This window comes from Erpetoichthys calabaricus, chromosome 12, assembly GCF_900747795.2.
Source record: "Erpetoichthys calabaricus chromosome 12, fErpCal1.3, whole genome shotgun sequence".
NCBI lineage: Eukaryota > Metazoa > Chordata > Cladistia > Polypteriformes > Polypteridae > Erpetoichthys > Erpetoichthys calabaricus.
This window is the reverse complement of record NC_041405.2, coordinates 72,699,629-72,724,475: the sequence shown is the minus strand read 5'-3', so window position 1 is coordinate 72,724,475 and position 24,847 is coordinate 72,699,629.

The window sequence follows — 24,847 nt, the reverse complement described above, 5'->3', positions numbered from 1 at the left end:
GGGCTGCATGATTACAGCCATGCGGTTTCATGCATTTAACATCTGCTGCATGATCAATTTTCAGAATATCATTGAAAAATATTTCATTTCATTGTATAAAATGTTTGGAAATTGCTACTATTATTCACCTTGTTGAATGATTAATGTTATAAAAACATTTAAAACATATAAAAACATTTTAAAAAGTTTCTGTTTTCATGGGCACCCCCATGTTATTAATGGTATCGATGCCTTCTTCCCCACCTCAGCAGCCGACATGATGTTAGCATATTGTTGAGCATACTTACCAGCGTCATAACTTTTGCATTAACAAGTACAATGATCAGTGATGGCTTACTGCTAAGACAACTCAAAGAACAGTTTAGTTTAAGTATTAAATTTTAAAAAATCTTTGACCGTTAGGGAAACAAAGAAAAAAAAGATTTAGTTTTGATTATAACACAATTTTTGACAAAAGATTCAATAGACTAAAATATATGAAACCTCTCTCTGTTTCTCAAAGACCAGTTTGTAAAATATCAACAATTTTTCTTTGACACTATAATGTCTTCAAAAGCGGTTATTATAAAGACATAATGACATCAACATCTTCAAATAACATTTATCAGGTGAGTTCAACTGTCATTTTCAAACTTGAATGTGTGTATAGTGGCAATCATTACCCTTCACTCTCCTGAAGAAATTAAACACATTTCATGATTTGTTACAAACTTCAGATGTGGTAAGTACTTGCTCGTTAATGTGATTTCTGACAAAGTCTACAGAGTTGAGTACACCAGTCTGCACCAAAATTCCCCTGTGCGAGAAAATCAGATTACTTTGTAGTTTTAGGTGTGCTGAATCCATTACTGAAATTGGAATTTCTCTGCCACATATTGTTTTCACAAGATACTGGGTATAGTAAAAAATATATATATATATTTAATGAAATTTTTTTTGATTTTTAAAAGGAAGTTATTTTTTTTATGGCATAAGTATTTAACATGCTCAGAATATTATTTAAAGTACATTTTGAGTAGAACAATTTCAGCCTTCTTCATTTTTAACATTGTTTGAGATGGAAACAACCAAAAATTGAGTATTTGTTACTTTTTTGCACTAAATATTTTTTTTCTCTTTTCTTATTCCTTCAAAACCACCAAACAATTATACTTAGAAGACTATAAGAATGTCTTTTTATTCTCCAGAAGAAAGTTGTTGTTTAAATTGTTTTTACAGAAATATGAAAGTTCAGGTTGATCTAATTTTTGTCTTGACCAGGTAACAGTTAAGCAAACAGTAAAAGAATGTACACCCATTCTTTGTTGAGAGAACAAAGGTTACTGTTTTTTGCAAATTTCTGAGAGAGGTAGACAGAATATAAAAGGAAGTGGAGTGAGTCAATGTTAGCAGGCTTCTGTTGGTTATTCTGCCCTGAAAAGCCTTCAGAGGATTATAACTGAAAGTATAAAAAGTATCTTGAAAAGTACACTTGAAAGTATCTGGTGCTCACTTGAAACTATCTGGTGCGCACCAGAAAAATACCCAGAAAAAAAAATACACAATTTCCCCTCGGAATACAAAATAATAGTAAGTATTCACACCCTTGAAGTCAGTATTTAGTAGATGCATCTTTGACAGCCATAACAACATTGAGTCTGTGCGCACAGGTCTCTATCAGCTTTGCACATCTGGACTGCAGTTTTTCCCCATTCCTCTTTGCAGAACAGCTCAAGCTCTGTCATGTTGCACGGAGATTGTGAGTGAACAGCCTTTTTCAAGTCCAGTCACAAATTCTCAATTGAATTGAGTTCTGTCTCAGCCACTCCAGGACATTACCATTGTTGTTTTGAAGCCCATGGTGTAGGTTTCGTACAGACTCCTTCCAGTTTCCCACTAGGATTTCCATGTATTTTGCTGCATTCATTTGACCCTCTACCTTCACAAGCCTTCCAGAGCCTGCTGTAGAGATTCATCCGCACAGCATGATGCTACCACCACTATATTTTACAGTGGGGATGGTGTGATTTTGATAATGTGCAGTGTTCAAACACAGTGTTTAATCTGATGGGCAAAGAGCTCAGTTTTGCTCTCATCAGACCATAGAACCTTCTTCCAGCTGACTTCAGAGTCTCATTAATGTCTTCTGGCAAACACTAGCCAAGATGACATTTTTTTTTTGCAATAGGGGCCTTCTCTTTGCTGCTCTACCATAAAGCTTCAACTTTTGTGAAACAGTTGTTGCCTCTCCAATCTTAACATCCATCTGTACTTTGTCACTCCTTCAGAGTTATCAGTCCTTAGTGGCCTCAGTCACTTCTATGATCACTTTCTGTGATTATTTCTGTGGACAGCTTTACAACTATACCACACTACTTCCATTTCATCTGTGATTGATTTAACTGGGCTCCAATGGATATTGAGTGAATTTCTGATGTTTTGTTGTGTCCATCTCCTGACTTGTCCTTTTCAATCACCTTTACATGGAGATGCCTGGGGTGTTCTTCTGTCTTCATTGTATGGGTTACACCCTGATACTGACTCATCACAAATTGGTCCACCTAGGTAAGGTGCATTTATACTACAATCAATTTAGTCTACTGACTACAGACAGGTAACGTCCATTGAACTACTTATGTGACTCCTAAAACCATTTGGCCACACCAGTCATAACTTAGGTGTGTAATATTAAAGGGGATGACTATCAGATATCTGTTTTCACTTTAACTTTAAAGTCTTTTTCTGTTTATCAGCGTCAAAAAAGACAAAAGAAATCAATTATGATTCTGTGTTATATAAGAATAAAATAAGAAAACATCCAAGAAGGTTAATATGTTCTATTAACACTGTATAAACATACTTATAATGTTGTGCTACACTTTGAGACTAGTATCTGACTTGCCTATTTTCTATATGTGCAGAATGTATAAGCAAAAAAAAAACTACTGAAACAGTGCAGTAGTAAAGTTTGCCTTTTTACTGTTCATGTAAAACCACATAATTAGAACATCTTGAAAGATATTCATTTACTTATGACTAGTCTTGCTGTACAGAGGCCTGCAGTAGCATTTTCTTGAGAGCTAAAAGACTGAATTGGATTGAAATTACCCCTTCCTATAAGACTGCTCATTTTATCCATCCATCCATTATCCAACCCGCTAGTTTTTGAGAATTAATCTCAGATAAAATGTTAATCGTTTGTCTATGGTTTGTTACATTAAGTATCTACTTCTTTGTTATAAGAATTTATTGTAGTGCACTGCCATTGGAAAAAAGATTAAAAAACAGCCTCTAGGTATGAATTATATTTATTTTTGACAGCTGCACAAGAAAAGCATATTTGTCTATCTGTATAAGTGTAAGGCTGTGTCAGAAAATGTGTAATGGAGCTGATGGAATTCTTGAAATATAGAGAAATACAAGATTATATCATAATATGAGAAACATAAATTCGATGGAGACAGATAGATTAATACTTTGAGGCATGAAAAAACTCAAAAAATGTGCTGAAAACAGTTAGTTACAGTTAATGTAGACTGTCCCCCGCCTCCAATAAGTGTATGATGTGCCCTTTTTTACTGTCTTAAACCAATAGATCTGAATGATTTTATAACCTCCTCCTATTAAAAGGACTTGTTTTATTTGTGGCCATGTGTGACACAAATATTAATGAAATAAATGTGCACACATCTAATTTGTCTAAATTGCTTTAGCCTTTCCTTTTAAATCAAGGCCATAACAGTGGTCTTGTTTCATTTAGTTGCTGCTGCGGAGTATTTTATTTCATTGACATTTCAGATACACATGCAGACATGCATTTATTACAGCCATTGAGACTGTGACATTTTAATCCTACATTGACTACTGACTACTTTATTAGTACCTTCAAATCTGTTTACATTTGGTCTTTTATCCATTTACATAGACGATGGTCTCTTGCATTTCTGCATCTGCATTAAAATGCTCTAGGCGGCCTCTGGCGCTTCACAGGATTATTGTGGAGGTCAATGCTCCTTCACTTCCCACGCACACACCTTTCCTTCTATGTTTTGAAGTGAGAACCAGATCAATCTCAGCTAAACTTGAAACTCTCATTCTTTATCTATAGGAATCTAAGACTGGATCCATAATATTTTAGGTAATAACTGTGAAGTTCTTAAAAATGTCATTGCTAATAAATAAAGAACACCACAGTACCTATTTTATTTTTATTTTTTCCTTTGTTTGGATCCACGTGAATAAGTGCCAAAATGTATTCAGACCCCTGCATAACGATGTGTATACTCAAACTTAGAAAATGTTTACTGGTGCAGCAGGCAAAAACTATGAAACATGAATTATTGAAATGGTGTAGTAATAGGCTACCAATTTTCCGGTGTAAAAATTTTGCCAAATCAATATGCAGACAACAATACAAATTTCCATACCGGATCGGTCAAGCCCCAGGTTAACAACGACTGCCACCAGTACTGTTAGCCAACAGGGTGCTGGCAGAAATTGCGCTACTGTTGGCCAAAGAAACAGAAGAGGGGAGAGACGTGTCCGGAGGCAGGAGGAGAGGAGGAAAGTAAAGAGAGTGGAACTGAGGGTAGGAACTTTGAATGTTGGCAGTATGACTGGTAAGGGGAGAGAGTTAGCAGATATGATGGAGAGAAGGAAGGCTGATATATTGTGCGTGCAAGAGACTAAATGGAAGGGGAGTAAGGCCAGGTGGATCGGAGGTGGATTCAAATTGTTCTATCATGATGTGGATGGGAGGAGAAATGGGATAGGAGTTATTCTGAAGGAAAAGTATGTCAAGAGTGTTTTGGAGGTGAAAAGAGTGTCAGGCAGAGTAATGGTTATGAAGCTGGAAATTGGAGGTGTGATGATGAATGTTGTTAGTACATATGCGCCGCAAGTTGGGTGTGCAATGGGTGAGAACTCAAGGGACAGAAAGTGGTGATTGGAGCGGATTTCAATGGGCATGTTGGTGAAGGGAACAGTGGAGACGAGGAGATGATGGGTAGGTATGGTGCCAAGGAGAGGAATGAAGAAGGTCAGAGGAAAGTGGATTTTGCCAAAAGGATGGACATGGCTGTGGTGAATACGTATTTTAAGAAAAGGGAGGAACATAGGGTTACGTACAAGAGTGGAGGAAGATGCACACAGGTAGATTACATCCTATGCAGAAGAGATTCTCTGAAGGAGATTGAAGACTGCAAAGTGGTGGCAGGGGAAAATGTAGTTAAGCAGCATAGGATGGTGGTCTGTAGGATGACGTTGGAGATCAAGAAGAGGAAGAGAGTGAGGGCAGAGCCAAGGATCAAATGGTGGAAGTTGAAAAAGGAAGACTGCAAGGTTGAGTTTAAGGAGGAGGTGAGACAGGCACTGGGTGGCAGTGAAGAGTTACCAGACAGCTGGGAAACTACATTAGATGTAGTAAGGGTGGCAGCAAGAAGGGTGCTTGGCGTGACATCTGGAAAGAGGAAGGAGGAAAAGGAAACCTGGTGGTGGAATGAGGAAATACAGGAGAGTACACAGAGGAAGAGGATGGCAAAGAAGAAGTGGGATAGTCAGAGAGATGCAGAAAGTAGACAAGAGTACAAGGAGATAGAGGTGGTAAAGGCTAAAGAAAAGGCATATGATGTGTTGTATGAGAGGTTGGACACTAAGGAGGGAGAAAATGACCTGTACCGATTGGCTAGACAGAGGGACCGAGCTGGGAAAGATGTGCAGCAGGTTAGGGTGATAAAGGATAAAGATGGAAACATACTCACAAGTGAGGAGAGTGTGTTGAGCAGATTGAAAGAGTACTTTGAGAGGCTGATGAATGAAGAGAACGAGAGAGATAGAAGAGTTTGGATGATGTGGAGATAGTGAATCAGGAAGTGCAACGGATTAGCAAGGAGGAAGTAAGGACAGCTATGAAGAGGATGAAAAATGGAAAGGCCGTTGGTCCAGATGACATACCTATGGAACCATGGAGGTGTTTAGGAGAGATGGCAGTGGAGTTTTTAACCAGATTGTTTAATGGAATCTTGGAAAGTAAATGGATGCCTGAGGAGTGGAGAAGAAGTGTACTGGTGCCGATATTTAAGAATAAGGGGGATGCGCAGGACTGCAGTGACTACAGGGGAATAAAATTGATGAGCCACAGCATGAAGTTATGGGAAAGAGTAGTGGAAGCTAGGTTAAGAAGTGAGGTGATGATTAGTGAGCAGCAGTATGGTTTCATGCCAACAAAGAGCACTACAGATGCGATGTTTGCTCTGAGGATGTTGATGGAGAAGTTTAGAGAATGCCAGAAGGAGCTGCATTGCGTCTTTGTGGACCTGGAGAAAGCATATGACAGGGTGCCTCAAGAGTGATATTGTATGAAGAGGTCGGGAGTGGCAGAGAAGTACGTAAGAGTTGTGCAGGATATGTATGAGGGAAGTGTGACAGTGGTGAGGTCTGCGGTAGCAGTGACGGATGCATTCAAGTTGGAGGTGGGATTACATCAGGGATCAGCTCTCAGCCCTTTCTTATTTGCAATGGTGATGGACAGGTTAATAGACGAGATTAGACAGGAGTCCCTGTGGACTATGATGTTTACTGATGACATTGTGATCTGTAGCGATAGTAGGGAGCAGGTTGAGGAGACCCTGGAGAGGTGGAGATATGCTCTAGACAGGAGAAGAATGAAGGTCAGTAGGAACAAGACAGAATACATGTGTGTAAATGAGAGGGAGGTCAGTGGAATGGTGAGGATGCAGGGAGTAGAGTTGGCGAAGGTGGATGAGTTTAAATACTTGGGATCAACAGTACAGAGTAATGGGGATTGTGGAAGAGAGGTGAAAAAGAGAGTGCAGGCAGGGTGGAATGGGTGGAGAACAGTGTCAGGAGTAATTTGTGACAGACGGGTATCAGCAAGAGTGTAAGGGAAGGTCTACAGGATGGTAGTGAGACCAGCTATGTTATATGGGTTGGAGACGATGGCACTGACCAGAAAGCAGGAGATAGAGCTGGAGGTACCAGAGTTAAAGATGCTAAGATTTGCACTGGGTCTGACGAGGATGGATAGGATTAGAAATGAGTACATTAGAGGGTCAGCTCAAGTTGGACGGTTGGGAGACAAAGTCAGAGAGGCAAGATTGCGTTGGTTTGGACATGTGCATAGGAGAGTTGCTGGGTATATTGGGAGAAGGATGCTATGGATAGAGCTGCCAGGGAAAAGAGGAAAAGAGGAAGGCCTAAGCGAAGGTTTATGGATGTAGTGAGAGAGGACATGCAGGTGATGGGTGTAACAGAGCAAGATGCAGAGGACAGAAAGATATGAAAAAAGATGATCCGCTGTGGCAACCCCTAACGGGAGCAGCCGAAAGAAGAAGAATAGGCTACCAATTTTTAGCTTTATTGCTTTGTGTTGAGTTTATTAAAACTCTGTCTTTATAAATTAATTTTACACTAACTAAAGAGTGTAATTTAATTGAGATATGTTGGTATGAGCACACTATACATTTTTGAAATATGAAAAAACTCACATTTAATCAGTTCATTTTTGAAATAAATTATCTTAAAACAGAAAAAACTTTAATTAAGAATTTATTTGAGTGAGGTTATTTCAACTTGTAGATTTTCCTCTTTTATATGTTCAATAGCTTGTATTGACTGCAAAACAGATTCCCGGTACAAATCCTTCAAATGTCAATGCAGTCATGCTTGTAGAAACTCACCAACATATCTGAAGCTTGTGAAAAGCTCAAATAACAACCATCTCACTTCTTTTGCTCCTTGAAGGCATACCAGGTAAGCTGAATTATCTTCATAGGTCATTAATGCCATGTGTACATAGCACAGCAAAGTTCTTAATCAAATCAAATCAAAATCAAAGTTCTTAATCTTAATCAAAGTTCTTAAGCAACACACAACATATTGCCACTTTCTGATTAATGAGTTTAATAACTTTACCACTGTCTTCCTTACCTTAAAATTCTCAGAACACCGCGATGGTTAACTAAATACCCAAGGTGCATCCATTTAAAGATACCAAAATGTCTTGTGAATCTTGCTGCAAATCCTTTGTCCACTGTGAGCTCTACTCCTTATGTACACGTTTATCATATATCTGTATATCATAGATATAATAAACTACTCTTTATAGCATCGAAGATTGTTCTAATTACATTTGATTCTTATTATAACCATACAAGTAAAAAATATAGCCATGCAAAATAAAGTCATTTACCTGTGAGTGAAAAGAAGAGGAAAGGAGCTCTGTGAATGTGGCTCTGTAAGCCATTATGCCTACATAAAATAAACATAAACTTGGCATTTAATTTATTCTAAAACCAACCTCACAGCTGCACTACTTGTATATTACAGTATAATGATTCAGGATTTCACTAACACTTTAATTTACTGGTGAAGCACCACAGTGTCTTGGTATTGATCACAGTCCATTGCAGTTACCAATTTAAGCTGGAGTCTTCAACAGAGACTTTTAATCTAAAGTAGGTACTTCTCTGTAAAATATTATATATAAGAAATGTAATCTGCAATTGGCCAAAAACCCTCCAAAACCAACAACTAACAATAGCACATCAAGCAATGTACTTCTTACCTCACTTGCGGTGTAATCTGGTCTCCATTAAAGCTATTCCAGTCATCTATTTCAGCTTGGCTTACAAATGCATGATATGATAAAATGCTATTAAAAGCTTGTTTTATGTACTTTCCAGTACATATAAGCACATTCTATTACCACTGTTATTTTTGAATACGATTCATTATTAGAAATAAACAAATATTTCATAAAGAAAATGTGACATCTGTTTCATTGTGAAGTGAATGCCAAAAATTAAAAAAATGTTTCAACTTTCAGAGCCATTAACTAAGTCCCCAAACGCTATCAGCACTGTGTGGTACACCATGCATATATTCTCTAGCTTGTTAGCTTGTTAAATATGAACTGATTGGTTTTTTTTCACCATGAATTTGTTTAGCGGTCAGGCTGCCGATTGATGTGCTGCTTAAAAAGTTAACAGTGATTTAGAGAACCTTAAAGAAACCTCCATAATACAGGAACAGTATCGAGTTGCTGTAGTACTCAGAAGAAAGCCCACAGACACCCAAGGGGAGACATAGACGATGACCAGACTCAGGATTCAAACCCAGGACTCTGGAGCTTTTGGCAGCAACACTATCTACTATGCTACCATATCAGCCTTTAAAACAGCTCATAATGTATTACCCTGGATTGTGAAAATGTATTGCCATGTCGGGTTCTTAATGGATCATTATATTGATTAGTGCAACTTATTTATGCTATCACATCAAATGCATTGATAAAGTTTGTAGCATACCTCTTTAATCTAAATTAATTTCAGTATGATTTTTTATTGGTGTTAAATGAAATTAATGTGTGCAGTAATTTAATTAGAAGAAAGAAAATGTGCAAATGCCATTTTACAGAACATTTTCATTTACAAATTCCTCTTCTTCTGTCTTTGTTTCGCTTTTTAGTTAGCTGTAAAATTAAATGTACAAAATGTCTTCTGCAGGAGAGAATAGTGGGATGTATCAGAATCTGTTAGTAGCGTTTTGCAGTCACCAGACCAGCTATAGTCAGCAATTTGTAAAACTACTTCAGAATGTCTACTCCTAGCTTGTGCTAAACCTCCCCTGTGCTTAATTGTTGGCTTTAAGCGAGGTTCCTTAAGAGCTGCAATTGTTTGCTGCTTCACATGCTGACTTTCATTAAATAAAAAGGATTACAACTTTGGCTGGTCTTCCTAAAACACTGTGGGTCACTGTTTTAGTCCAGGCTTTGTAGTCTTAAGTATTCATATTTGAATCTTTGTTGTTTCACTTCGGTAAAAATGGTTTTAGTACTACCCATGTACTAATTGTAAGACTGACCTTTGCATTGTGAATGTGCTAAGAGCAAAACCTGAGCTAACAGCTTGTCTTCTTTCCATTTTAAAGCATTAAATTTAGGCACTCAACTTTAAAATTGATAGCTCAGCTGCTGTGTTTTAGTTTGGGTTTTTAGTGGCAGTCCTGAAAATAATACTACTCTCAGTTATAATACATTTCTGATCTTCACAATTGAAAAATCAGCATAATGTACAAAGAATGCCTTGAATAAACTGTACCCATATACTTGAATGTGGTGTACTGTGTATAGTATATTGATTTTACGGCTGCGGAAATCTGCTTCAGAAATTAAAACTGAGAACAAAGATACAATGTGAGCAATCTTAATGAAGTAAAAGCACCACCAGGCTGATTTATAATAATCATGTGTTTATTATAAAGGTTTATAATAAAAGGAATTGATTTTTTCTTTTTACACTATCCTATGTGTACATATTATAAATTCCCCAGGAGGGAAGGATGTAAATTTGACCTAGATCATTGGAAATGTGATTTTGTCTGACTTTCACTGTGAATTTCTTTGTTATAAAAGTCCAGCCGTACTACTGAATGTATTTTGTGCTTCCCCCTTCTTGCGTCAAGGACTTTACATTGTCATTTATGGCTATCATGGAAATTGCTGTTTTACTGTGTTTTATGTAATTGTTTGTTATATCATTTAATGTGTGGTTTAGTATTTTATTGTTAATGCATTACACTTGTAAATATGTGCTCTGTACTCAGTAAATAATGAAATAAACACATGAATTGAAATAAATTTAGGATTGTACAAGTGTCGGCCACTGTATTCATAGAATATTTCAGTAATATCTGGTTCAATTTTAAACTAACATGGTTCTCATTTTATTCTCAATACAATAAACTTGAACATTACATTGAATCAACAATTGGGTTCTGTAGATGAATGGGAATGTTGTTCCTTTATTCAAAGAATACTTGAAATATTAGCATTCGAAGGTTAGAATGCTCTAATGATCTTTATGGGAGGTATTATCATTGTGGAAAAAGCTTTCTTTTGTTTTCAAAGAAGTCATTCACGGAGTCAGATGAGAATGCATAACAATTCTTTATTTGCAGACAGATATTCACAAATGTCTCAGTCCGTGGAGTGAGCAATTCAATAATCAATTCATTTTCTTTTATACTTTTCTATTACCATTACCTTATCTAATGCATCACGTCATCTGAGTCTTCTATATTCTTAACTAATCAACTACAGCCACCAGTAACTTCATATACATGTTGATTCTTCCATTATTCATTAATAGGGGTGTCCTATAGGTTTTCCCATTGATCTTATCACTGCTTCACAATAGGAGTGTTTGAGCTTTCTAACTAGTTTGTCCTCACTTCTTAAGGGGGTGTTCATTTTTCATTTACATTATTTTAACCTTAGTAATTACATTGGCAGCTCCTCCAAGATGAGGCGAAAGCCTCATGTATCTAGGCTTAAAACAACTTTTAGTTAACCCTTTAATTACATTCAATTCTTATCTTTATGTTTAAATGCTTATGCCTTTAATTCATTGCCATAACTTCATATAAGTATATTCTTGTATTAAATTGTAAAAATAATGATGTATTGATTTAAAATGCTGATTAAAATTCTATATTATCAATGCAATATGGTAGAACTGCCGAAAGAAAAATGTCTGTTCAGCATTTAGACCTTTTAAGCCACTAGGGGGCCACCCTAACCCCCAGACACAAACAGGCAGGACACAGGTTCACTCAACACCCGTGTTTATTTACAATTAAAAGTGCACAAACCACCAACAGCACACCAATATACAGTCCATTCCGTTCCTTGCCACCAATCCATCCGCCTCCACTCCTCCTCAAGCTTTGTCTCCTTCCTCCCGACTCTGGCCCTCAATGGAGTGAGGCGGCTCCTCTTATTCAGGTCCTGGGAGTGTTCCAGGTGGCTCATCACTATTACCTGGAATCACTCCCAAGTGCGCTGGAGGTCCTCTACAGGGTTCTGCAGCTCACCCTGGCGGCCCACACAGAACCCAACAGGGCTTCACCAAACTCCAGTTCCCAACATGCCCTGCAGGAATCCGTGGTGCCACAGCCACCCAGGAGGGCTTCCCTCTAGTGTCCCAGGGGAGGTATTGCCTCATCAATGCCCTTTCCCCTGATCCTTCCACCCTGTTGGCATCCCAGCCAGGTAGTGGCCGTGTGTCCATCACAACCTCTAATTTAGCACTAGAATTTCCGAAACCTACGAAAAAAATAGTAATCCTGGCCCAGTTAAATTAAATTAAATTCCTTCGCACCTCTCCGTCAGTGTCCTTTGTGTTGTGTGTCGATCAGCACAAGCAGCAAGCAGCTTGCTATCCCATCCTGTGGGAGCAAGCAGCCTGTGGCCCACCACCACAGCTCAGTTTGCAAAGAAGGTTCAAGGTGAGTCATGAACACTCTTCTTTTATCAGTGGACCCCAAGCATACCTTGTACAGCGCATGTACAGCTTTTATGCCGCCACATCAGTGAATTCCCTGTAATTTCCAGATGAGAAAAGAAGAGTGCTCACGGCCCACCTTGCAGAGAAACTTCGTCATCACTTTTTACAAGAAAAGGCAATGGAATAAAAAAAGAGGATGCAGCATCAACAAGCTTCTGTTCCAAGACCTCTGCTTCCCCCAAGAAAGAAAGTTCAGTGTCAGGTGCTCTGTCAGTGTAATAGGAACCACAGCATAGAGAGGTGTGTATATTGCAACAGGCACACATGTTGTAAATGTAGGAAAGATGGTCCTTGGGTGTGTGGGAAATGTTAACATTTGAATTTGATGATTGTATATAGTGCAGAACTTACCTGTCTGTACTATTCTGTCTTCTGTATCTCCTGGAGTACAAAAGAAACACCACCATGCACCAACATGTGGCGACTGGGCAAGATTGGGAAAAAAAAACAAACGTGGTCACTGACTATAACCGCATGAAGGAAGGTATGCAAATGAATATAATGTTGTATTAGTGCAACAATGCGTTCCAAAATGTAGTATACAGGTCATAAAATGAATTATTCCAAATGTCATATATACATATGTCTCTCATTTTTGACATCATGGACCAGAAGGTGCATACTAATTCAGCATGAGCAGGAACACACAAGAATAAAAATGAATAAAAAAAAATTTCACATCCAAAATCATTCTCAGTCACGCACATCACTCACGCCCATGCCCACAGTTTTCCCAGTCCCAGTCTCGTTCATGAAGAAGATCCGACACTGTTTTCAAATTAAGAGGTGGTATAACAAAACAAGCTTGTTTGTTATACCACGTTTTTATCTGAAAACAGCGTCAGATCTGTGGTTTGGGTGGGGGGAGTTGTGGGAGTGTGAACGTAAACGAGAGAATAAAACTGAAAAAATACTAACTTTTACAAGTACTATAAATTTACACCAGCTGTTACAGATGCAAATCAAATGTATGTTTTTATTGTATAATATTAACAATAAGAGCAGCTCACTACGCAAAACAGTAAATTTGGGAGGCAGCCAGTATTGAACTGGCAACTTCTTGATTGGGAGTCAGCTGTTCTTACCACTGCTCCACACAAGCTGTCATATCAATAGTGGTTATATTCTTGAATAAAAGCGCAATTGTTTTGTTATACTTGTACCTTTTGTGAAAGTGTTTATTTGATATTTGGACTTCAGCCTTCACACATTATACACTTCATGTCTACATTTTGTCAATTATTACTAAAACATGAAAAATGTTTCTGTTTTAACGATGTATTTACATAAATTGTTATACACACAGAACAGACATGAAATGTATGTATTCCAAATGACGATATATTATTTACCTTCTATAACTTCACTCCAAGATAAACACTGAGCACTGAGAACCTTCTTTGCAAATTGAGCTACGGCAATGGGTCGGGGGGATGGGATACCAGGTTGCTTGCTGACGGAGAGGTGTGAAGGTATTTAAGGTGGGCCAGGATTATGAGTTTTTTTGTAGGCTTCAGGAATTCTAGTGTTAAACAGCTCTTCATTCTTCACTGATATGTGGATAGAAAGTACAAGTCAGGCTTGGAACCTTGTTCTTCACTTTCTTATCAGACTTTTTATCAGTCTTATCAGACTTCTTTGTATTTTGGTCATGACTTTATTCATGTCAGTCACTTACTCCGTGTGATCCAAAATTAATGGAGGAGACATGACGATTTCTATGAATATTCCACTTTTTATCTCAGTTTACCACCAGTCACTACATTTTTCTACTCATGTCCATGAGACTTCATCTTAATTTTTTCTTGATTTGGTGTGATTTGTGGTACTGTTGTTCAAAGTCTGTATAGATGTATAAAATATCATCCTAGATCTACCCAAGGTGACCGTTCATTAATTTATTTTCTGAACCTACTTATTCCAATTCCAAGTGACTCTGGGATGAAGTCTATTGTTGTTGTGCTGGCAAGGACTTTTCAGTATGTTTCTGATTAGACTGAAAACGAATAGTTAAAGGAAAGGCTGACAGCGTGGTCTGCTGGGTATAGAGTGAGAATATAAGTCACAATGTTGCTCATTTAGTCCCAGCCATATATTCAATGTGTCACCTTGAGTAAGTCAGTTAACCTGCTAGTGCTCCAAATAAATAAAATAAAAATAAATTATTGTAAAATACGTCTTTAGTCGTTAAGTGCCTTGGGATGTGTTTGTTATAAAAAGATGCTACGGCAAACAAAATGTGTGTGAAAGATGAAGTGTTCTCCTTCTTTGTATTTGGTTATTTTGCTGCAGTTAGTTACTAAGCAGTATCTCTGTTAGAAGAGGTCATCTGTATAACTGTTGATGTTATAAGAAATGAACAAAAGACTATGCCAGCTTAAAAAAAGCATACTAGAGTGTGTACTGTTGCTTCTCGTGTTACTGTCATACATAAAAGGAATGACACTTCATTTTTGTGTTTAGAATTTCTTTTTATTCTTGCTTAATCAAAACAGTAGTTATTTTGTGTTTTTGGGAACAATACTTGCAAAACCACGCTGTCATTATTAGTATAATTCCAGTGTACCTACTGTGTAATACTGCATCATCTCAGTTAAGTACTCATTATATTTGTTATACCATCTCTACAGTATTGCACGCACACACACACACACACACGTACACACACACACACACACACACACACCCAAACCTAAACTAATTGCAAATGCACTTTCATGGTTATACCATACTTTAAATATGCTATTTTAGCAGAATTTTGCTGAGACTAGATGGGAGCTCCACCCTTTACTCTTCTTTTAGGCTTCTATTTACCCCGGCTCCTCCTGATTTAATATTTTGAAATAATGAAGTTAGAAATGAGAACCAATTGCACCAAACGCAATCAATAATCACTATATATTTACTTCAAGTCTTTTGCTAATGTAAAAATGTTAAGGTACATTAAGAACCTTAAACAGCATTAAGCAAGGACACTAGGAAGTGCTTAGGCCTTAAAAGAATTCATTTCTGGAACTACAAAAACACTTAAAGACAAAACCTTAATGTAACATTGGTTTCCAAGAAAATTCTTTCAGTGGCAGGTTAAAACTAGATCTTCAAGGTGGAAGAATAAAGACATGATATGAAAAAAGGGTATAGTTTTACTGGAAAGACTTTCTTAAGAACAGTTTCTTTGCTGAAAAGATAAATTGCACCTGCAAGGAAAATGAAGATATTTTTGGGATTAATGTTCTTTAAAGACATACCAGACTTACAATCAAAAACAGTCTTCATTTTATTTCCATCCACTTGACCTGGTGGAGGTAATGGCCACGTCACAGCAAGCTAGGCAAATCAGGTCTCGATTCTTTTATTTTGTTGCATTTTCTTTATTTTTTTTTTGTTTGCGTTTTCATGGTTATATTTGCGTTTTGCACTTCTGGGTCACTCTGTTATTACAGGCCACCAATTCTAAACTGGATGTATACGTTGGAACTGAGAGAATTGCACAGGCAATTAAAAAGACAACTAAAGTATTAGATTATGTTGTAAAAACAATTGAATTTAAGTTAATATACAGTATACTGTAATGTGTTAATGAGACTGCATCTGGCCTACATATTGCAATACTGGTCACATTGTTACAAAAAAGACAGCAGCACTAGCATATGTGCTTACAAGAGCAATAAAGTGGACTAAATATTGTTTCCCAACCTGACAGGCCAATGGAACTTTTTAAATTTGAAAAAAGAATACATAATAGAGACTTAATCCAGTTCTTCAAAATTCTTAAAGGCATCAAGAAGCTTAATCTATGAGAATTCTGTCAGTTTATTAGTTGATTACATGCTTGGAGAAAGTGCATTCAATACAAACCCTAGGAGGTTCTTACCTGTAACTGTCATTCAGCAACTGTGCCAACATCATCTGTTAGGATTTTCTGGGGCCATCTTCAGAATCTGATATTGTTGCCCCATATTCCAGTCTTGCTGTGGTACATTGTGCAGCAACATACTTACCAAACTGTAGTTCACACTTTATGCCCATTTTCAGAGTACTGCAGTCAACACTGTAAGATTTTCTATATTATGGCCTCTATTGGACCCCTTCCCTGTCCTGTGCCATCTGGGTACTCTACTTTCTGGCTCGATGTGCTTATAATTACCTTATATGTCAATCAAGCAGACATCAGTGGAAATATTATAATTTCAAGCAAATTAGATGCAATAGCTGAACACATAAAACCCATGATAATGCAAACCATACAAACTTGCATAAGCTCTTCTTGGTAATTAAGTGATCCTTGGCAGCTATCTCAATTATCGTATTAAAAATTCCTGCAGGAGTGAATTGTAGTCCTCAGATAAATCAATTTGGAATCTGGCACCCCACCAAATTTTAGGTTGCTTTGGCTTGGCATATGCTTTGGCATGTCAAGTAAGCATGTCAATGAAATAGTCTCAACTTCATGTAATTCATTGGGGGATAACTTTGCTGGAGTGTGTATGCAATGTATGACAGATGCTATTTGTACAATCCCCTAATATGTCTCTGTAAACTCAATGCTACCTGGAAATGTCTCGCTGACTTCTTCAGTACAATTAAAACACACATATTAGCATACAGAAGTACTTTCTGCTGTGAATTTTTATAGCTCTAATGCAAAACAAGCGCAAAAGCAAGTGGTGCATGTAAGTACTTAATGCATTTAAATGCCACATGTTCAATAATTCACTCTAAAGTGATGCCTGTGTGCTTTTCCCAGTCTTCAAAGACAAGACTGCAAAGACAGATGTTAAAGGTTGGAGTCGACTGTATATCCCAAGGTGGTTCCAGTCGTTTCACTGTATCTTTTCTATTAGTCCACTCTTTCAAGTGTGTTGTTTTATGTAGCAATATGTTGGGGTCAGTAGCATGAGAGCAGGACAGGCCAACAGACTAAAATCAGGATGGCTGCCTTTGTTCTGGGAACTGCCTGTACTCTCTGAAGACACTCCTTGCCTGACACCCTAGTCACTCCATTAAGTGCCAGTGGAGGTGCTTTTTTATGAGCTGTCATTATGTTATAACATAGTCTCTGGCTAGATTACTGTATGTCTTTTAAAAGAATACTCCACCCAAAAATTACATTTTTTTAATATTTTACCTATCCCGTATATTTTTCAGTGATAGCCGAGAACAATTTTTAATCTCACTTTTTTATGGTGGACAAATATAAAAACATTTATGATATAATAGAAGCTAATGGTGACCATTGCAATTAAATGGAAATAATATGAAACATGTCCAAGAGGAAACATAAATCACATTTGGAATGAGTTTTTAAAATGAAGATCTGCCTCTCCCCCTTGATTTGTTGGTCAAGAGTCCTATCTTCAGTTCAAAAAAGGCAATCCTGTGTGGACTTGGCATTTCATGTTTGTGATTCATGCTGATTTTTCAGGAACAATATGTTGGCAAGAAATGCATGCTGCTTTGAAGGTTGTGAGCATTGGATGGATAATTGATGTGTGGATTATGGAACATGAGTAACGTGAGATTTTTGTTTTCCATGGATGTTTTTCAGATTGATTGCTTGTATTATACCATAATATCTATCTATCTATCTATCTATCTATCTATCTATCTATCTATCTATCTATCTATCTATCTATCTATCTATCTATCTATCTATCTATCTATCTATCTATCTGTCTGTCTGTCTGTCTGGTCATTCCACATGCTCTCGTGGTCTTCATCATAATGTTAATACACATCTTGATCTGTCCAGTACCAGACCCATAGGACAAATCTAGGCTAAAATGTATCTTACCCTTTCAACCATGCTGCCCAATCTGATGCCAGCTTTCCCAGTCTTACTGTGCTCCAAAACATCAGTCCATGACATCCGCAGTCTCCTTATTGCTCCCAAAACTGGCTTTATAGATGTGGAAAAGAACAGGTGTACCTGCCACCCAAATTTTATCCTACTGCTGTCTCTAAATTGCCCAGTCCTATTCCAACTTGCCCATTTTCCCATTCCACAAAAACACACACCATAATGTATGTATCCCCCCTTCATAATCTTAACATGGACTTCCATCTGTCCTATAACACATCCATAGCAAATGTTATTCTGCCTCTGCTAATACGTGCCCAGTCTTTGGCCATTCCCACTGTATTCCATAAATCCACATCATACAATCACTAGTCCTCTGATTCTTCTCAAATCTTGCATCCCAGCTTATCACTTAGCATGCCCAGTCAGTTTAGGAGACTACTAACTTGGCAGGTTTGTATGTTGATTTCATACATCCTTCCCATGTCTGTGTGGGTCCTTTTCTGGGTAGCAGGTTTTCCTTCCATATCTCAGAGTGATGCCAGTTGGTTTAAAACAGAACCTCTAAATTGGCCTGTGAATACGTATGTAAATGTGTCCTGCAAGTGACTGGCATCCCATCTAATGTTGGTTCCAGCCTTGCATCCAGAGTAGCTGGAAAAGGCTACATATCCATGCAACTGGAATAAGCTAGCTCAACAAATGGATTGATAATTAATTATTAATTTCATTGATTCCAAACAATTCTGTGGATCTTTTTTTGTAAATGCATGTATAGATTCTCAGACCTGTATAATCCAATTGAGGGTTGCTATCTCATTAGCACTGGTATAAAATGGGAAGCAACCTTGGATTGGGTGCATTCTTTTATATCTTTACATATTAAATAACAGTAGGAAAATCATTCAGATTGACACTGATTTTGCTTTTTTGCATTATATATTCATGGGGTGCCAACACTATTCTTTACAGAATTGTGCATGAAGTAGCAATCAGCCCTAGTCAATCCAAGTACTTATATCCAAGTCCGTCATGCTCAGCACATTTAAAGTCACTAATTACCAGTACCATTGCATTTTGAGAATGTTCCTGTCTGATAAGCTATTCGATAAAAAGATGAAAATCTTTCTACTGTACATTTCTTTTTCAGTTATTAATGGACATGCAGACTTACCCATGAGGAGATTTCCAGGAAGAAATCCAATGATGCAGGTTTCATGATGGCAAGCACAGATTAGATAACTCTGACAGGAACTCAGGTAGTTGTAGGCCTGCACAAATTATTATCAGACCTTGAAAGAAGGAATCAGATGAGCAGCTCTGCAGTGGAGAAGTTCACACCTGCTGAAATGGGTGACCAAACAGAATTGGGGTATGTAGTATGTGAAGTAGTATCCGCTGAGGCTGCATTTTGAACATTGAGAGCCTATGAACTGTCATCTAAAGAGTTTCAAATTAAGTCTTTGACACCATGTTTCCCAAAACTAAAATATGGTAGAACAAACAAAGAGAACTACTAATTTCACTTAACTAGTTAGAAGTAGTCAGACAAAACAAAACAAAACAATCAGTATTTGCTGTTTCATGTCACAGCATGCTAGCTCCCTCACATCTCCAAACATTGAATATGATCTTGTTGCTTTATTTGTTACTTTGTGATTTTTCTTTGTATAAACCAAAGATGCATGCGTTAAGTTCATTCACATCTGTAGTTGACTGAGTTAGTGCATGCGTCTGAAATATACTGGTGCCTCCTCTTGGGTTGGTTCCTGCCTTACATCTGATACACGGCCATACATTGGTCTAAACAAAGTTGTCCAATTATATGATGTGATACCCTGATGCCCACAGCTATGGTCACTGACCTCTATTGAGACATCAGTAATCATGACTAAGATGAACACAGCAAGGCAACGGACAAAACTTTCTTGTGCAAAAGTACGTGCAGTGTTTAATCTCACAGAGAATTAAAGTATACAAACAGTGCTTAAAGTCTTAAAAAGAGTAAATAAAGAAATAAATACTCTTTAAAACCATTGTGTATACACATGCATAAAAAATATTGTCTTTTAAAATTAGCTCCATGAACATAACCCCTCCTTGTCATCACCAAGGAAAACCCCTCCTGTGCAGTCCATCGAGAGTCCTGAGCAGCAAAGCACAGCAAATCCTTTACGAAATCCTCAATAACTGCTTTCCAGTTCTGCTTGCACCTCTCCGTCACTGTAACGCACCGGTTCATTCCTTCTCTCTGGTACCCCCAAAGAGACCATCCTGCCTGAGTCCTCCCCATGTTGCAGCGCCTTGCCGTCTCCTCTGCCCTCTAAAAATATGCAGCAGATTCACTGTCCCTGTAATACTTAGATTTCTATGGCAGTTCTGAGGTTGTTCCAGACAGTTTCAACATGTACATCCCAATGTAACTAGTTACTCTACTCTCAATCCTGATGTCCATAAATGGATGAAAGCAAAATGCACAAAATGTGTGAACCATCCCGTTGACTACCATCCCCTCTATTTGTGCCAATCTAATGAGAAATGACTTAATTTTTCCCAAGCTGGGAAAATTCTCCACATTCATAAAAATAATGCTAAAGGTGAATTGCTGACTTACATGATTTACACTTGTCATTTGAACCGTAAAGTTTACATTGAAGCTGACAGGAGTATTCATTCTTGATCTCCAGCAGGTTTTGACTCTGATGATATGTCAAGTGAACAAGTCACAGGTACTGTGGTGTGCTTGACCATTTTTTTTCTGTCTCTACATTGGCTCACACTTTGTTCTCCAGGCTTAATGAGCTGAATTCATGACTTTTCCCAGGGTCGATGTAGCACTAGTGTTTGATTCCAACCACGTCCCAGGAGCCTGTCAGCCTACATACATTGCCATATTAATTCCTTCTTTTTCTTTTCAATGTTTCATTGTTTTGGTGGTTGGAACAAAAATAATTGCAACTTTCACTGAAACTGAGAGCACATAAATATGTCTACATTACCTTTTAGACCTTTAATGAGAAAGCTAACTAGAAAAGAACAATTTTCTTCCTGAGACCATCTACAGTAGGTGTTTGGCAGCCAAAAGAATCAGTAAAGGAAAATTTATTTTCTATGTAGTACAAAGTTTTTTTGTTTGAGAGTAAGAGTGTCTAGAAGGGAATCAATTTTAATTCTGTAATATCTGTTCATTATCAAATCTGCGTATTTAATACAGCCCTGAGTAACTGTTGGACTGGAGCCTATCCCAGTAGTATCAAGGGCAAGACAGGAGCTAACCATAGAAGAGGTGCCAAGACATTGCCGAGATCACACACACACTCAGCCAGCTTGTAGAGACCAACATTTATGTCATCAAAATATGGAAAGAAAACTAGAATACCTGAAGAGAAGCCAACAAAGAAATGGGGAACACATACATACTCCATACAGACAGGTACCATATAGGTATTGAACCCAGGATTCTGGAGCTTTGTAGTAGCAGCATTCATCACTATGCTACTCTTATCTCTAGCAGTTACACCCATTTTTCTTTTCTCAAAATTTGCATCAAGGTCAAAATGAAACACAGATAATATTAGACATATATAAACGAAAGACCTGTGTGTGTGTGTGTGTGTGTGTGTGTGTGTGTGTGTGTGTGCGTGTGTGTGTGTGTGTGGAACAGTCCGCTCTACTCACACTCAGCCACAACCACTATATGGCGCATGCATGCACTTTTAAATTTTTCCGGCACTTGCATGCAACACACTATGAAAGTCCTGTGTGTAGCAAATGCTACTGTTCAACAACGACGTTGTGCTAATGACACACATGAACACACACAATGCCGAAAGGAAGCAAATGCCGCGGCTCAGCAACGTGCAAGTGAAACACATCAGCAACGGAGGGCAAGGCTTGAAGTTTTCACTAAAAACATTGTCTATCTGGAGGTATTTTCTCGACACATAGATTAATAGGACTTATATGCCAGTGATACGGTCAAGATATGGTATCGCCAGTGTCTTCTTGTGAAAGCCAGTGGGGCAGTAAGCACAGGTTGGGTCCATATCCTCTGCCTTGGGTCATTCTCTCTACAGGTTATTTTTTTTGTCCTGAAGACCACACACAGCTAGTAAATATAAATCTCCATGTGCTAAAAGGCAAACCTTCAATGGGGACTAACATTTGGCTTTTAATGTATTCATTTGTAGTGTACAATCAATAGTACAGAACACTTTCTTTTCATCTTTCAGCTGCCCAGGACAGATTGCTCAGCTTTTGGAAATCAAACTATTTCTTAGTAATATGCTTGACCCACCCACCAACTTAGATACAGTTAATCAATGTCACACTCTGATATTCAGCCTAAAGCAAATTGTGTCTTTTTTCGTTAAATTTAGTAAAGAATTTTTTGGAATATGAAATTAAATATATGTAGATTGTATTCTGTATGTCATGGTCGTGCAGTCACAGCTTCAGTAGAAGACTGACATCAAATCCCTGTGTGGGTTTCGTATAATCTCCGTGTGCCTTCATGAGTTTAGACATGGGTGTCCTCCTACATGCCCAACATTGGTAGTTTTAGGATGACTGGACTTTAAATTGCCATGTTATCAGAATGTGTGTGAATTACTCCATAATGGACTGGGCACTTGGTCTAGAATTATCTCTTGTAGCAGCACTACTTAATATGTGCTTCAGTTCCCAACAACCCCAGAAGCGCTGCGCTATTGGGCAGCGTGGGCTTTGTCGCAATATTTGCTGGAGGAAAGAAACATAATGAGGTGCAACTTTTAAAAGGAGCTGTAAGATGCCAAAGGGATTGTTGTCATCTATGTTCATTTGTTTCAGTGCTTCACCCTCAACTGTATTAAAACTACCATTATGGATTACAGTTTTTGTGAATTTATTTTCTTGTCCTGTGCCTGCTTGCGTTTTCATTTGAATTGGAAAATGTCTTTGTCTGTTGAGCACTCCCAATTACTACAAATTCTCACTTACATTGGCATCTCAGAAGGACAAAACTTAACCTTTCGTTAAGGTGGATGTTCACTGAGGGTTTCATTCAATTCACCATCATCATCTGCATTTGTTGTACTGGACTGCGTTTGGACTTCTGTCCTGTCGTTCATCACTTTGTTAAAAGTGTTTTGTTGGGTTTCGTTAGTATTTGTGTTGGTTATATATCTCCTTCAGGGAAATTTGGTGGGCTTTGACATGCATGTTGTTTGATTAATTGTTTTTGTCCTCTTTATTTTTTTAACATATTCTTTATTCTAAGTTCATATGAGCCGTTTATTACATGTCTCTGTACATAGGTGTTAAAGATCTGGGTTAAGACTAGGTGTATCTTTGGGGTCCTCTTTATTAGCAGTGTGAATATAAGCGTAACACAACCGCTGCACTTTTGTGTTGCACCCAAGGTTTTCGGTTTTGGCACCAATGCCCACACTTTAAATCATCCATCCATCCATCCATTTTCCAACCCGCTGAATCCGAACACAGGGTCACGGGGGTCTGCTGGAGCCAATCCCAGCCAACACAGGGCACAAGGCAGGAAACAATCCTGGGCAGGGTGCCAACCCACCACAGGACACACACAAACACACCCACACACCAAGCACACACTAGGGCCAATTTAGAATCGACAATCCACCTAACCTGCATGTCTTTGGACTGTGGGAGGAAACCGGAGCACCCGGAGGAGAACCCACGCAGACACGGGGAGAACATGCAAACTCCACGCAGGGAGGACCCGGGAAGCGAACCCATGTCCCCAGATCACCCAACTGCGAGGCAGCAGCGCTACCCACTGTGCCACCATGCCGCCCCACTTTAAATCAAAATAAGCTAATTCAGTAAGTAGACAGATTGAATGGATTTATAATAAACAGAAGAATCCAACATGTTGCAAAGTATTCTGCAGTTTACTTTGGAATCATAATCTTAAAGTAATCTTAAAGTTTCCTAAAAAAATAAATTATTTTATTTCACAGCCTAATCTCATCTCATCTCATTTTCTGAAACTGCTTTTTCTGATTAAGGTCATGGTGGCAGCAGGCTGAGCAGGTCAATCCAGACTTCTCAGTACCCAGCTACAGATTCCAGCACTTTCTGGGAAATTCCCAAGTATCCCCAAGCCAGCCACAAGATATAATCCTTTCAGTGTCCCCTGAGTCTTCCTAAGGGTCTACACTCAATTACCTCCAGGGGAAGCCATGCAGGGGGCATCCTTATAACATGTCCAAACCTCAACTGGCTCTTATCGATCAGGAAGAGAAGCAACTCTACTCTTAGGGTTTCTCAAATTGTTGAGCTTCTAACCCTTTCATGAAGTGAATAAAGAAACTGTCTAGAACTACATAATGCCCCATTGTTACTGAGTTATTTATTAATTTTTATTACACATATATTTGAAATTTTATTAATGACTTTTGATATTTATAAAGTCATGTATTATTGTTATTGTGCTTTAATATTTTTCTTAAAGGTACAGTCATTGGAGTTGAGCAACAAAGCATTTCACTACATATTGTACTGTATGTATAATTTGTATGTTTCAAATAAAATTAGCTTTGATTTGATTTGAGTATCAGTTCAGCCACACTGCAAAGAAACCTAATTTCCGCCCCTTATATTTCTGATCTCATTTTTTCAGTATTACCCACAGCTCAGGAACATAATTGAGGACAGAGGTGTAGATTGACTGGTAATCTGAGAATTG